Source organism: Octopus sinensis, linkage group LG2 (assembly GCF_006345805.1).
Source record: "Octopus sinensis linkage group LG2, ASM634580v1, whole genome shotgun sequence".
NCBI classification, from domain to species: Eukaryota; Metazoa; Mollusca; class Cephalopoda; order Octopoda; family Octopodidae; genus Octopus; species Octopus sinensis.
Window position 1 is genome coordinate 85,841,274 of NC_042998.1, and position 17,139 is coordinate 85,858,412.

Genomic DNA, 17,139 nt, shown 5'->3' on the forward strand with positions numbered 1-17,139 from the left:
ACATGACATAAAGTGTCTTGCTCAAGAACACAGCACACAGCCCGGTTTGGGAATCGAAACCCATTCCCAATCATTTTAAGTCTGCAACAGCGTGTCTATAAAAAAATGCTACAATTTTAAAATCTATGTCAAATGTACTTATATTTTATAGTTCTGTTTGTTGCTAAGGTTCTGGAAAATTCATGTCTCCTTTCCTAAGAAATATGTATCTTTGTGCCCATATAAAAGTCATTGTCTCAGAGTTGAGTCCCATGTATACAAGGTAATTCATAAGTCTGGCATTTAAATGATGCATAAACATTACATTTTATTTGTTATTTTGTGAAAGTTATATTTTTAATTCTATCTTTGGCATTTGGTTGTGAATACTTTAATGTGTGTGTGTGTGTATACACACACACACACACACACACTCACATTTTATATATATATGTGAGGGTGCATGGCTCAGTGGTTAGAGCGTCAAGCTTACATTTGTGAGGTTGTGAGTTCGATTCCCGAACCGTGCTGTGTTCTTGAGCAAGACACTTTGTCATGTTGCTCCAGTTAACTCAGCTGTAGAAATGAGTTGCGATATCACTGGTGCCAAGCTGTATCGGCCTTTGCCTTTCCCTTGGATGACATCAGTGGTGTGGAGAGGGGAGGCTGGTATGCATGGGTGACTGCTGACCTTCCATAAACAACCTTGCCCAGACTTGTACCTCGGATCCCATAGTAATTCATCACCAAAGGGGGTCCTATATACATATATAGCGAGAGAGAGTAATAATAAACATAGGAAATGTAATTGGCATTTTAAACTTTAATAAAGTATACAAACTGTAAACTGCTTTTCATTTTGCATAACAATTGGTCAGATTGTGTAATACAAAGAAAATCATTCACCTCATCAGTATTCTCAGTAAAAAAATACAAAGTTCGGTGGGATGCATGCTTTAATATATTCCAGCTTTGTAAATTACATTCAGTAGCATTGTTATGGTAGAATAGTAGGTGACAGTATGTGAAGTTGTTGGATTGTGTTTAAAAAAGAAAGATGAGAGGAAGGTAGTGGTGGACATTCCTCCCCTCCATACATAGCCAGGCGCACACACGCATAGAGAGGAGGGAGGAAAATGAAATATACATGAGGCAATGTATACCATTGACCTGTCATAGCAACTGATCCATTGTCTCAGTTCTCTTTCTGATATATGCCACTGACTGTTTTTACAATAGTGGCTATTTTGTTGTTGCCAATGTTATTATTGTTGAGCCTATGGCACCTTGGGGTATTTTTCTTTTTTCACCTCCTGTTACTATTGCATAAATATGTGTGCAGATATGTATGTGTTTGTGTCTGCCTGAATATGTATGGAGGGGAGGTATGACTGACGACCTCCCCTCTCTCATCAACTATCTATCTGTCTTCTTTTAACATCATCCTACTACTTCACACTCTATTTTACCATATCAATGATATTGAATGTAATTTGCAAAACTGGAATATATTAAACTACGCATCTCACTGAGCTGTGTGTGTGTGTTTTTTTTTTTATACTGAGAATGCTGTATTATGCAATTTGACTAACTGCCTTGTGTAATCATAACAATTGGTTTACAGAAATACGCGTTTTATAAGCTTAAAATATAATTATGTTTCCTGTACTTATTATTGCTATCCCATGGCTTAAATTCTGCACATTAGTTTATCTGGATATATGATGGCCTTCACCAAACCATGCTGGGTACAGGAATGACATGTGGAAACTTCTACTGAGCCTGAACCTTTGTGCTATATATATATATAATATATATATATCTTAAAATGGGAAAATGTTCTTTGTTTTAAAAATGACAAGATAGAAGTGACTCTACTATTGTTGTCATGGGAGGATCATTATGCCAACAATAAACACGCTCATTAGTTCTGTTTCATTTCTTTTAAAATTATTAATTAACATTTAACTAATTAAAAAAAATCAATTGTTTGATTAATCATTTAGTCAATCAATTGACTAGGTTTGCCAAAATCCATTTATTGCTGTTTGTGAGCCCATCAATGACATACCATGTGTACTCCAGGTTCACCTCAGGTGTCTATGTGTCATTATGAAGTTGATGTTAAGAAAGAAAGCAAGAAGTATCAAGCTTGCGTTAATTAATTGATGAGCTGGCAGGATTGTTATGATGCTAGACAAGGCACTTAATGGCATTTCTTCCAGTTTTATGTTTTCAATTCAAATTCTGTCAAGGTTAACTTTGCTTTCCATCCTTTTGGTGGTCAATAAAAAAGAAGTCCTAATCAAGTACCAGGGAGATGTAATTGATTTGCCCCCTCACCTCAAAATTGCTGGCCTTGTGCTATAATTAGAATTATTAAGTTGATGTCTCCAATAAAAATTTACATGAAATGTTTGTGTAATGTTTTAATTTAGATAGCTTTAGGAAAAAAAGTTTTTGTACCATGGGACTAAGTGTGGTTTATTATCAAAAGGGTTAATGTTAAAGGGAGTTTTTAATCACTTTGTTTAACTTGTACTATAAAGTGGACTGTCATTAAATTGAAAGAAGTAGTGCAGTGGATTGGCTTTTTGGTATCATGGTGACCAATTTTCTGCTTTTCTTTCTTTGATATTCTCCTCATCATTCTTATACATTACTCATTCTTTCATCATATTTAGCTTCTTTATCCTTCTTTTTCTTTTCTTGTTTCTCTTTTATGAAAAAGTTGGTAACCCTACAATGAAAAATAATGTAATTTGTGATTAAAGATTACATTTGCAGCAACAACAGCCACACCACCAACGTCACCAACACCACCATCACCTACACTACCATTATGTGGGAGTTTCTACCTGGTTCCTCATCTTGCTAGAAATCATACTCAAATTACAGCCCCACCATCTTAGGAAAAAACATGTTGGTTAATATAGATCTCAGTTCTTTGCATACATGAAATAGATGGAATGATCATGGGTGGAATACTTTTGACCTAAAGGTCTGTTTGATCAGAGATGGCCTTAGGGTACATGACAACAACAGCATCATCATCATTCATTCATTCATTCTAATGCCTGCTTTCCCAAGCTTGCATGGGTCAGACAGACTTTGTTGAGGCAGATTTTCTATAGTTGGCTGCCCTTCCTGTTGCCAATCCTCACTTGTTTCCAAGTAAGGTAATATTTCCCCATAACCAAGCATGTTTTCATGGAAGATTGGAAACAAAGGACTCTGCTTGCACGATGGTAACATTGATGTACAACTATCATATAATGTTAAGACAAAGTAACAGTAACATACACATATGTATATGCCATCACAGAAAATGAACATTAAATGATGATGATGATGGCGGTGGTGTGTGTGTGCGTAGAAATAACTATGGCAGTATCAAATTGTTGGATCAGGTGCTGAAAGTTGCAGAGAGGGTCCAAACCCAACTAGTTAGTAAGAGAGTTGGTCTAGATTAGATGCAGTTTGGTTAAGTGCCAAGGAGAAGCATCACTGATGCTATATTTCTGGTTAAGCAGCTGCAGGAGAAATACCTAGCCAAAGATAAACCTCTGTACTTAGCTTTTGCTGACATGGAGAAAGTCTTTGACAGGGTCCCCTGCTGTCTTATCCAGTGGCCAATGCAGAAACTAGGCATTGATGAGTGGTTGGTGAGAGCTTTACAAGCCATGTAAAGAGATGCTGTCAGTAAGGTGAGGGTTGGCAATGAGTATAGCGATGAATTCAGGGTACAAGTAGGAGTTCAAAGATCAGTCCTCAGCCCCTCTTGTTCATCATAATTCTCCTGGCAATAACAGAGAAATTTAAGACAGGCTTCCCCTGGGAGCTTCTCTATGCTGATGACCTTGTTCTTATAGCTGAATCACTACCAGAACTAGAGAAAAAATTGCTGGTGTGGAAGCAAGGTCTAGAATAGAAGGGCCTTAGAATTAATCTAGCAAAAACCAAAGTCTTACTAAGTAAGAGAGCAGACAAATCACAAATCCCCTCATGTAGATGGCCCTGCTTGATCTGTAGAAAACGTATAGGTAGAAACTCCATAAGGTGTACCTGGTGTAAGCTATGTACACAAGAACTTCTACCCCTGTTGGTAGCAAAGGGCCTATCTCTCAGGTGAAAGGTAGACTGTATGATGCCTGTATATGAACAGCCATGCTACATAGCAGTGAAACACGGGCTGTGACCACTGAGGACATGTGTAAGCTTGAAAGAAATATAGCTAGTATGCATTGCTGGATGTGCAATGTAAGTGTGCATGTATGGCAGAGTGTAACTGTCTTGAGAGAAAAGCTGTGTATAAGAGGCAGCAGATTTAGTGCACAAGAGAGATGACTGCGCTGGTATGGTCATGTGATGCATATGAACGAAGACAGCTGAGTAAAAAAGTGTTAATCTCTAACTGTGGAGGGAACCTGTGGAAGAGATAGACCCAGAAAAACATGGGACAAAGTGGTGAAACATAATCTTTGAACATTGGATCTCAAAGAAGTGATAAGTGACTGAGACCTTTGGTGATATGCTGTGCTTGTGAAAACTTTGTCAAACCAAGTGAAACCGTAATCGTGAATGATAATAGTGTCATGTAGCAGGCACCCATGTTGGTGGCACATAAAACACACCTATCGAATGTTGGGCCTCACAGAGGTGATAAGTGACCAAGACCTTTGGCAACATGCAGTGCTTGAGAAAACTTCTGATGCTGGTGTAACTGCTACCCATGCCGATGGCATGTAAAAAGCACTCATTACACTCTTGGAGTGGTTAGCATTAGGAAGGGCATCCAACCATAGAAACCAAGCCAAATCAGATTGAAACCTGGTGTAGCTCTTCAGCTTATCAGTTTCAGTCAAACCGTTGACCCATGCCAGCATGGAAAGCAGACACTATATGATGATGTTGATGCATGTATGTATGTATGTGTCACTTTCAAGTGCTACTGGTAACATGTAACCCAGTACAACCTGTTGCATGGTTGGGTCATCGACGACTAAACTGGCAACCCCACCAAGCTTGCTTGGTGAGGAGGGTGTTTATTGGACACCCTGCGTGATGTAAAACAAAACCCGTCAAAGGGCGGATTAACTCTTGAGAGTCAACGGCCATCCAATAAATGTCTTAAGGATGTATCATGCGTGGGGACATAGAAATAATCGGACTGAATACCCGATCGCGTGGTTAAACCATTGGGAGTGAAGGACTCCTAGCCTTTGTTAGGGCATCCTTCTAGGAGAAGGTAACTCAGATAACTGGGATAACTCTGACATAAAACCTGCAGCTCAGTGGTTACCGATGATGTTGACTTGTTCTTCTTTTCGGATTATGGCTGCTGTTGCTTAGTGAGTGGGATTGGCTCAGTGCACAGCCTTTCCTCACTTTAAAAAAAAACTTCTTGCACAGGCATTGCATGATAACAACATTGATTAAGCTTTGTGCAATGGCCATACTTGATAACGAGGGGGCAGCCACCATGTATGTATGTATGTGTGTGTGTGTGTGTATGTGTGTGTGTGTGTGTGTGTATGTGTGTGTGTATGTATGTATGCATGCATGCATGTATGTATTGCCTGTGCTTGTGCCAAGTAAAAGGCACTAACTCCATTCGACTGAGTGGTTGGTGTTACAAAAGTCATCCAGCTATAAAAATTCTGCCAAAACAGTCACAGAAGTGTGGCACAGGTTTCTGCCTGGCTCTTGTGAAACCATCCCACCCAAGCTAGCATGGAAGATGGACATTAAACAATAATGATGATGATATATATATATATATGTGTGTGTGTGTGTGTGTATACATACATATATATATCATCATCATCATCGTTTAACGTCCGCTTTCCATGCTAGCATGGGTTGGACGGTTCAACTGGGGTCTGGCAAGCCCGAAGGCTGCACCAGGCCAGTCAGATCTAGCTGTGTTTCTACAGCTGGATGCCCTTCCTAACGCCAACCACTCCGAGAGTGTAGTGGGTGATTTTATGTGCCACCGACACAGGTGCCAGACGAGGCTGGCAGACGGCCACGCTCGGATGGTGTTTTCGGTGTTTTCTTATGTGCCACCGACACAGGTGCCAGACGAGGCTGGCGAATGGCCACGATCGGATGGTGTTTGTTACGTGCCCACAGCACGGAGGCCAGTCGATGCGGTACTGGCTACGGTCCCGTTCGGATGGTTTTCTTATGTGCCACCGGCACTGGTACCACAAGGATACAAATTCCATTGATGTTCATCTATTTTGATTTGGTTTGATATATATATAATCATCGTCATCATCGTTTAATGTCCGCTTTCCATGCTAGCATGGATTGGACGATTTGATTGAGGACTGGCGAACCAGATGGCTGCACCAGGCTCCAATCTGATCTGGCAGAGTTTCTACAGCTTGATGCCCTTCATCACCATTTTGTCTGTTTTGACATGGTTTCTATGGCTGACTGTCCTTTCTAATGCCAACCACTTTACAGAGTGGTCTGGGTACTTCATTTGTGACATCTACATGAATATTTTTACATAGCATTGGCACTGACACTTTTACATGGCACCAGCACAAGATCTTTTACATGGTTCTGATACAGGCACTTTTATGTGGAACTTGTACAGGTGTTTTTACATGAAACCAGCATGCGTGAGCCTGCAGTACTCAAGAAAACCCACCCACCATAACAGCCATATGCTAAAATGAAGGTGTCATGTTAAAAGCATTGGTGTGGGTGCTGGTCTTACATAAAAAGCACTAGTACTGGTGGCATGTAAAGTGCACTGGTGATACCATGTAAAGAACACTTAGTATACACCATAGAGTAGTTGGCATTAGGAAGGGCATCCAGCTGCAGAAGCCAAAACAAAACAAATTATGGAACCTGATGTGGCACCTGGCCTTGCTAGTTCCTGTTAAGCCATCCAACACATACTGGCATGGAAAATGGGCATTAAATGTTGATGGCGATGATGATATACATGTATGTATGTATATACACACATCATCATTTAACGTCCGTTTTCCATGCTGGCATGGGTTGGACGATTTGACTGATGACTGGCGAACCAGATGGCTGTGCCAGGCTTCAATCTTGATCTAGCAGAGTTTCTACAGCTGGATGCCCTTCCTAATGTCAACCACTTCGAGAGTGTAGTGGGTGCTTTTATGTGCCACCAGCACGAGGGCCAGTCTGGCAGTACTGGCAACAGCCACGCTCAAATGGTGTTTTTTACGTGCCACCTGCACAGGAGCCAGTCCAGCGGCACTGGCAATGACCTCGTTCGAATGTTTTTCACGTGTCAGTAAGGCGACACACACACACACACACATACACACATATATATATTTTGTATTTTGTATTTGGTTTGCAAGATGGTTGATGTGAACTCATGTGCTGAAGCATATTCTATTGTGTCTGGGGAGAGCCATTCTCTTTTAATGCCTTATTATTTAACACATTTACCAGTTCGATTTCCACTCATTTATTTATTTTTTCTAAAATCTTCGTTGTGTCTTGCAACCTTTTCAATAGTCGTTGACTCTGTCCGTTATCAGAGCTGTGTTCTTTTTGCTTGTTTGCTTGTTTGTGCACATGTGTGTACATCAGTGTGCATGTGTATACACATATGTATGTATATATGTATGTATATATGTATGTATGTGTGAGTGTATGCATATTTGTGTGTGTGTGAATGTGTCTACGTTTGTATGTATGTATGTATTCTGCATATTCATGTGTTTGTGTGTTTGTGTATGTATTTGTGTGTGTACTTCTAACACCTTGTATGTATATGTTTGAGAGTGTCTATGTGTATGGGTTTGTGTGACCATGTACATACATCTGTTATGTATGAATGTGTGTCTCCATTTGTGTCCTTGTGTGCATGGGAAGTGTGCATGTGTGTATATGGTCATGTTTTTCAGTTTTCATTTGTGTATGTATGTACATGTGGTGTGTGTGTGTGCTTGTCTGTCTGTATTACCTATGTTTACCTATCTATCTATTTATCTTTCTGTTTACTTATATATCCATTTACCTCCACACACACACACACACACATGTCTACATATCCACCTACTAACAACTCTGTGTATATATAAACTGTGGGTATTGGGGTATGACCACTTCCTACTTATACGTATACTTCTTATTTAGTACTTGAGATCAGTGTTGGACTGCCCAGGTTGTTAGCTTGCCTGATGGCAAATGGGCCCCTGTGCCATTAAAATCCATATATGGGGGCCCATGTTAGTATGTAATGGGTCCATCTCCTCAAGTTTGGAAATTTTTTATTCACTCCTGGAAGAATGCATTATTTCAGCCTGGCTGTGTCTGTAGACAGTTGAAAAGAATACTTTTAACAAACATATATAAAAAAAATAAATAAAGAAAATAATGATAGCACTATAGTTGTGGGTGGGCCCCCTTTGTCTCCTAGCAACTAATACTTTTATATCCAGTCTGCCACAGCTGGGGATGTTTCATTTATGATGACATACTCCTGTGTTTGTCTGAGTGTTAGGTCCTTCGGGTGCTTGGATAAAATACGGATGTCAAGTTGACTCAGTGTACCTCCATGTTGGTCTTTGGCATGTTGGCAGAGTATGGAGGACTCTCCATACTGAGACAAACACTGGAGTATGTCCTCATAAATGAAACATCTCCAGTACTAAATAGGAAATATACGTAGAAGGTAGTCATACACCAATACCCACAGTTTATATATACTCAGGTAGTGTTGTTAGTAGGTTGTTATGTAGAATTATATATATATATATATGTGTGTGTGTGTAGGTAAATGGATTTGTAGGTTTACAGATAGATAAATAGATAGGTACATAGGCAATACGGACAGACAAGCACACACACACACATACATACAGAAATGAAGATTGGAACACATGACCATATACATACTTGCACACTTCACACACACACATACACAAAGACACATATGAAGACATATCCATACATAACAGACACACGTACATAGTCACACAAATCCATACACATAAACACATTCAAACAAAGAGACAAAGGTACACAAGCAAATACACACACATATACATACAAACAAACATTAACGCACAAACACATCAATAAACAGAATTTATACATACATATTTACATACACATGTACACACATGCATACATATATACACACACACATACATGCATACACACACATACATACATTACATGCATACACACATATTTACATGTATATATACATACATACATACATACATACACACACATACATACATACATACATACATACATACATACATACATACATACATACATATGTGTATAAACATGCACACTGATATATACACATGCGTACAAGCGAACAAACAAGTAGTATGCAGCTCTGATAATGGACAGCATCAATGACCGTTGAAAAGGTTGCAAGATGCAATGAAAATTTTAGAAAAGAAAAAATAACTAAATGAGTGAAACTCAAACTGGTGCCTGTGTTAAGTAATAAGGCATTAAAGTAGAATCTCTCCTCAGACATAATAATATGTATATATTATTTTACTTGTTTCAGTTATATGACTGCAGCCATGCTGGAGCAACACCGTTAGTCAAACAAATTGACCCCAGGACTTATACTTTGTAAGCCTAGTACTTATTCTATTGGTCTCTTTTGCTGAACTGCTAAGTTACAGAGGTGTAACCACACTAACATCGGTGTCAAGCAATGTTTGACCTGAGGCTGTAGTAGAATACACTTGCCTAAGGTACTATGTAGTGGAACTGAACCCAGAACCATGTTGTTGGGAAGCAAGCTTCTTAGCACACACAGACACACACATGCATGTGCGTGCATGCACACACACACACACACACACCCACACACATATATATATATATATATATATATATATATATATATATATATACATATATACATCCCTGTAAATTGGTGGCTCTGTAAAAGAGACTGATAGAATAAGTACTAGGCTTAAGAAATATGTCCTGGGGTCAATCTGTTTGACTAAAACCCTTCAAGGTGGTGCTCCAGCATCATTGCAGTCAAATAACTGAAATGAGTAAAAGAATAAAAGAATTAAAGAATATATATTATATATATATATATATATATATATATATATATATCTTGCGAAGACATGTTGGGGCAAGCGAAATTGAAATCGAATTGAACCAGCCAGGATCCCTGGTCTGGTGGTACGTAAAAAGCACTAACCGACTCGTGGCCAATGCCAGCACCGCCTCGACTGGCTTCCGTGCCGGTGGCACATAAAATACACCAATCCGACCGTGGCCGTTGCCAGCCTCGCCTGGCACCTGTGCAGGTGGCACGTAAAAAGCACCCACTACACTCACGGAGTGGTTGGCGTTAGGAAGGGCATCCAGCTGTAGAAACATTGCCAGATAAGACTGGAGCCCGGTGCAGCCTTCTGGCTTCCCAGATCCCCGGTCGAACTGTCCAACCCATGCTAGCATGGAGAACGGACGTTAAACGATGATGATGATGATGATGATATATATAAAAATGTTTTGTGTAATGAGATAAAAAGAACCAAAGCTGTTGTAGTGGAGCATCCACCTCCACTACTGACTTGGTCATCTAGGTAATGGAAGCTATTGGCTACTTCTATTCTTCCCCACTGATATTTGATGGAGCCTGTTTTCTGTACATTTTTAGTGTTAATTATACATATGAACCTTCCACATACCAAAACTATTTTCCCTGTTAACCTTCCTCTCATATTACTGCACCTCATGGGTGTTCATAGCTTACACCGGGTACATCTTATGGAGTTTCTACCTCTGCTGTTTCTACAGATCAAGCAGAGCCATGCACCTGAAAGGATTTGTGATTTGTCTACTTTCCTACTTATTAGGACTATGGTTTTTGCTAGGTTAACTCTAAAGCACTTCAGTTCTAAACCTTGCTTCCTTACCTGAAACTTCTTCTCTAGTTCTACTTATATATATATGTATATATATACTGTTGTGTCTGGGGAGAGTCATTTTCTTTTTGGGTCTCCCCAGACACAATAGAATATATTTCAACACATGAACTAACAAAAAGAATCTTGCAAACCAAATCCAAAAACGAAATATATATATATATACATGTATGTATGTATGTATGTATGTATGTATGTATGTATGTATGTATGTATGTATGTATGTATGTATGTATGTATGTATGTATAGAGAGAGATGTAAGTGGAATCAATGAAAAGAAAATACTCCATCCTGTGAGAAATAAATATCAATTTAATTGACAATTACAAAAGAGTTACTAAAAGGTTCATCCTTTATAATACTTTAAATTGGTAAAATCTGAAAGATTGCCTTGATATATATAGTGTGTTTTATAAATCTGCCAATATAAAGTGTCATAAAAGCATGAAACTATTAGTAACTATTTTGCAATTGTATATTAAGTTGACATATATATATAGGAACCACCTTAAGGCCACAGCCTTCCAAGTTACAGCATGATCATCACTTGTGTGAGTGCCACAAAAAAATAAAGCACACTCAGTAAAGTGGATGGCATTAGGAAGGGCCTCCAGCTGTTAAAACTGGATCCTGTCAAACCATCTAACCCACACCAGCATGGAATATGGATGATGATGATGATGATGATGATGACAACGACACCGGCGGTAGCGATGGCGATGACAATGACGACAATGACCTCTTCATTAGGCATTGCTGTGGCTTTCTGCCTTCTGTCTTGCTTATATTTTTTTTTGGCAAAATATCAAACATTGAATTACAATTCAAAACACTCTCTCAATCACATGGTGTCGGTCATTTAGCTTAATTAAATTCACATGTTGTGATACCCTCTCATTTGAATTCAAAAACATTCTTTGATACTCTAATATGCAATTGAGTTTACTTACCTTTTGTGAGTTATATAGTATATCTATATATCTATTTTGTGTTGTATTTGATTGTTGCATGAATATTTATTAATCATCATACACACACCCCACATATATATATATATATCTATATATATATATAATAATAAATATTAGGGAATATATCCAAATTTACAGGGAAAAAAAATCAGATTTAGGATTAAATCCAATTTTATAGTAAACTCTTAAAAATATTTTTGAGACAAAACCACTATTTTGCAAAACAAACAATGAAAGACTTACTCAATACCAATAAAATTTAATAAATCGTCAAAAAAAACCGCCACTACAATCGTTGCTTTCTTGATCGACAATCTTCAGGTGACTTTTTCCAATCTACAAAATCAAAATTTTAAAATATAAACATAATACTTTTAAATTTAAAGTAATAAATGAAAAAATATAAGTATACTAATCCTATATAACCTATATATAATCCCCTATCGAAATATTCGACATATTACCACGAATTCCCTAAAAAAAAAAAAAAAACCATGATAAAACAAAAACTCTTAAAACATATAACGATAAACATCTCCCTTTGCGTCCACTCTATAACAAACCTAAAATTAACCCCTAACCTAAACATTCACACACAAATACACACCGTACACCACAGACTCATCGACTTATACACAATACCTATACTAACTTATAAACCCTCAATATACGCCACACCCACTCCCTCCCCACACAGACAAATTAACACAATCCATCCCAAAACCTAATAACAAACCCATATACACTTCACAACAAAACACACACTCACACGCACAACACTCCACACCCAAAATTATACATATACTCCTCACTATTCGCCTTACATCTCACTAAACTCGACATATACAACAATATTCACACCCACAAAAACATTATACCATTTATGAGCTTTAAAACTCACCTTAGCATCTCTAACAAACAACTTGGCAGTAACCCAATCCCATTCTCTATGCCTACCTCACTACTACAACTGTTCCATCACATTCCAACACACGCTAGTCCACCACCCCTTTTATTCACGTGGCAAACGAACAACCACTCAACAATTATATTGAATGACAACATATGTAAAAGCAAATAACCAACACCTAAAATAGACAAAATATACCACGAATGACCTAAAAACAACCCTTAGTTAAACAGCTCATAAATGAAATATGTAAAGTGTTTTTGGGGTGTGTAAGTATTGTTGTATATGTCGAGTTAGTGAGTATGTATAGGCGTATATGTGAGGGAGTATATGATATCTTTGTGTGTGAGTGTTTTGCTGTGAGTGTGTGTTTGTGTGTGAATGTGTATATGGGTTTTGTTCTTTAGGTTTTGGGATGTATGTGTGTATTTGTCTGTGTGGGGAGGGAGTGGTTTTGGTGTATTGAGGTGTATAAGTTTAGTATAGGTATGTGTATAAGTCGTGAGTCTGTGGTTTACATGTGTGTATTTGTGTGTGAATGTTTAGTTAGGGGGTTTACTTTATAGGTTTGTTATAGAGTTTAGCAAAGGGTAGATTTTATCGTTATATGTTTTTAAGAGTTTTTTTTTATCATGGTTTTTTTTTTTTTTAGGAATTCGTGGTAATTAGTCTATATTTTCGATATGGATTATATATAGGTTATATATGGATTATATACTTAATTTTTTTCATTTAATACTTTATTATTTAAAAGTATTATTTTTATATTTTAAAATTTTATTTTTTAGATTGGAAGTCCACCTGAAGATGTGTCGATCAAGACAAAAAACGATTGTAGTGGCGGTTTTTTTGACTTTTATTAAATTTTATGTATGATTAAGTCTTTCCTTGTTTGTTTTGCAAAATAGTGGTTTTTGTCTCAAATAATATTTTATATATATATATATATATACACTTATCTATACATAATATATATAGGTGTGTTGTGTGCATGAATATATATTATATACCTACATATATATATATAAATATGTATATATATAATAATATATCTATTACATATACAAACTTATTTATATATATATTTTATGAATAAGTATATATGTATATATATATGTGTGTGTGTGTGTGTGTATATATTATATATATATATATCAATATAGTTCTGCCTGACTGACTCCCATGCGGGTGGCGTGTAAAGAGCACCAGCCAATCATGGCTGATGCCAGTATCCCCAGACTGGCTCCTGTGCCGTGGCACATAAAAAGCACCCAATACACTTTCTTAGTGGTTGGCATTAGGATGGGCATCCAGCTGTGTAAACTTTGATAGATCAGATTGCAGCCATGTGCAGCCACTGGCTCTCCAGACCTCATACCAACCCATGCCAGCATGGAAAACAGATGTTAATCGATGATGATGATGATGATATAAATATATATATAATTGAAAAAAACGAGTCAACAAGAAGTGGCTACAGCTGGACATTTAGTTTTTAATCACAATGTTCTTGAAGCCAAAGATTTTAAACTTATGGAGACAATATTTTAATATTGCCTGAGGAAACACAACTAGATCTCATAATGCAGGGAAACAGTTGCACAATGAAGTACCTGCACACCTAGAGAACTATGTTGCATGGAAACAATTGTAGTGATTAAAAAATAAATGTCCAACCATACCACTTCTTACTGACTCCAATTTTTTCAATTATATATTCACACATGACAGATGCCTAAATGCAAACCTGGAAGTACATATAATACTACCACTGGATAGCACTGGGAAAATCTGAAGATGGACAAGCTTTATACTGTACTCCACTACGTTCTTAACAGAATATACCATAACTATATATATATATATATATTATATTTATTTAATAATATCAGGGTAATAAAGATCTTTGAAATTTTTAATGTGTTTAAATACACACTGTATTCTCCTCTCTCTCTCTCTATATATATATATATATATATATATATATATACCATACATATATATATACATTTTATCTTATTAAACTTTTTAATACTTTTTGATAGTTATATATAAAAAAAAATAATAAAAAAATAATATATATATATATAAATTTATAAGTAATTAATAATTTAAAATTTTTTAAAATTTTACCCTTAAATTTAAATAATTTAAATTGTGAATTTTATATTTTATATATTTTGTATATTATATTAATTAATTTTATTTCTATGTTTTGGTTTATGTTTTTCACTGTTTGATTTGCCTAATAGTGGTTTTATCTCTAATTTAATATATAAAAATATATATTTATACTGTAAAATTAGATTTAATCCTAAATCTAATTTTTCCCTGTAAGTTTGGATTTACTCCCTAATATTATTATTATTATTATTATTATTTATATATATAGTATATATATATATATATATATATATATATATATATATTTCTATATATACATATATATATATATAAAACTCAACTTGTGTCTGTGTGTGTATCTGTGTGTGTGTGTGTCTGTGTGCTTAACTTCCCGGCACATCTCCACCTAGCCAACAATTCGTAGAACCACCAAAAATGGGTCACTTAAAGTTTAGGCGAATGAAAATTGAACTGCACTATTTCTGTTCCGAAATTCATCTCGCAAGTGCAAAAATCAATAATGTGTTTGTTTAGGCCTTATCTCATGCATTGAATAGTGAACTTTACTCAGTCAGCTGTTTGACGTGAACTGTGTTCACCACGCGTGCAAGCATACGTAAATTGCATGGAAAATAAAAAATCAAAATATAAAAACGAATCGCCGTAAACATTGTAGAAATTCGGCAAAGAAAGGAATTTTCGGGATGTAGCCTGGAGGGTTTTTTCATATTAATCGTTTGGACTTTGTGAACACATACCAATTGCTTTCATAACATTTTTAACGCTTTGAATTAAATGTGACCATTTTGCGTTGAATCTGCAGTTTGAATCACTTTAACTAAATTTTAGCAGGCCGGATTTTTGATCATCACGATATATTGCCAGCGACTCCCTGAAACTTTCCCCTGAAATCCCCATTGAGAAATCTATATATATAAAACTCAACTTGTGTGTCTGTGTGTGTATATGTGTGTGTGTCTGTGTGTGTATCTGTGTGTGTGTCTGTGTGTGTATCTGTGTGTGTGTCTGTGTGTTTAACTTTTGGATCTACCAGTTTCATTATTAGGATGGAAAGTAGTGTGTAGCAAATCTATATATAAAGCTGAAGTTGTCTGGTGTGGCAGGTTTGGTAGCCTTCAACTAACACTATCTCCTTCGAGACCCTGCAAGCACAAGTTGACCAAAATTGAGAGTATGATAGAAGAAGGCTTGCTCTTCATCTGTAGGAAATAAAATTCAAATCGACCATGTTAACACAAAAAATTATTTACATCATAAAGGTGGCTTTTTTTCTTTGAAAATCCTATTTTTTACATTTTTTGACTGCTGTGTCACCATTTTTTCGGAAGTATTTCAGCTGGAAAATGTTCACTTGAGAGAATAACAAGTTGCATAATGCAAAATTTTACTTTTCAAAATTCCAATTCTAAAGGGTTGAAAACACCCAAAGCAACACCGGGTAGTATATCTCTATATTATAAAACTCAACTTGTGTGTCTGTGTGTGTATCTGTGTGTGTGTCTGGTGTTTTACTTCTCGGCACATCTCCTCCTAGCCAACAAATCGTAGAACCACCAAAAATGGGTCACTTAAAGTTTAGGCGAATGAAAATTGAACTGCACTATTCCTGTTCCGAAATTCATCTCGCAAGTGCAAAAGTTGATAATGTGTTTGTTTAGGCCTTATCCCATGCATTGAATAGTAAACTTTATGCAGTCAGCTGTTTGACATGAACGCTTTGAATTAAATGTAACCATTTTGCGTTGAGTCTGCAGTTTGAATCACTTTAACTAAATTTAGCGGGCTGGATGTTTGATCATCACGATACATCGCCAGCGATTCCCTGAAACTCTGCCCTGAAATCCCCTTTGAGAAATACTGATCTAAAAGAATAATTCAACAATGCAATTATTTGATCAACAAAAATTTATGAAATGCTTCTACGTACTTCCTATTGAGGTAATGGAACACATAAGCATAAAAATAGAGGGCATTAAATGCTTGATTTTAAAACCAAAATAATTGAATTTTGATTGAACTTCATCCAAGTTTAGCTTAATTCGCGCGTGCATAGAACGCACGAGCACACGAGCCGGGCAATACTGCTAGTATATATATATATAATATATATATATATATATATATATATATATATATATATATATTTGATATTTCTTTTGGTTTCCATTTGCCAAATCTTTCTACAAGGCTTGGTCAGTC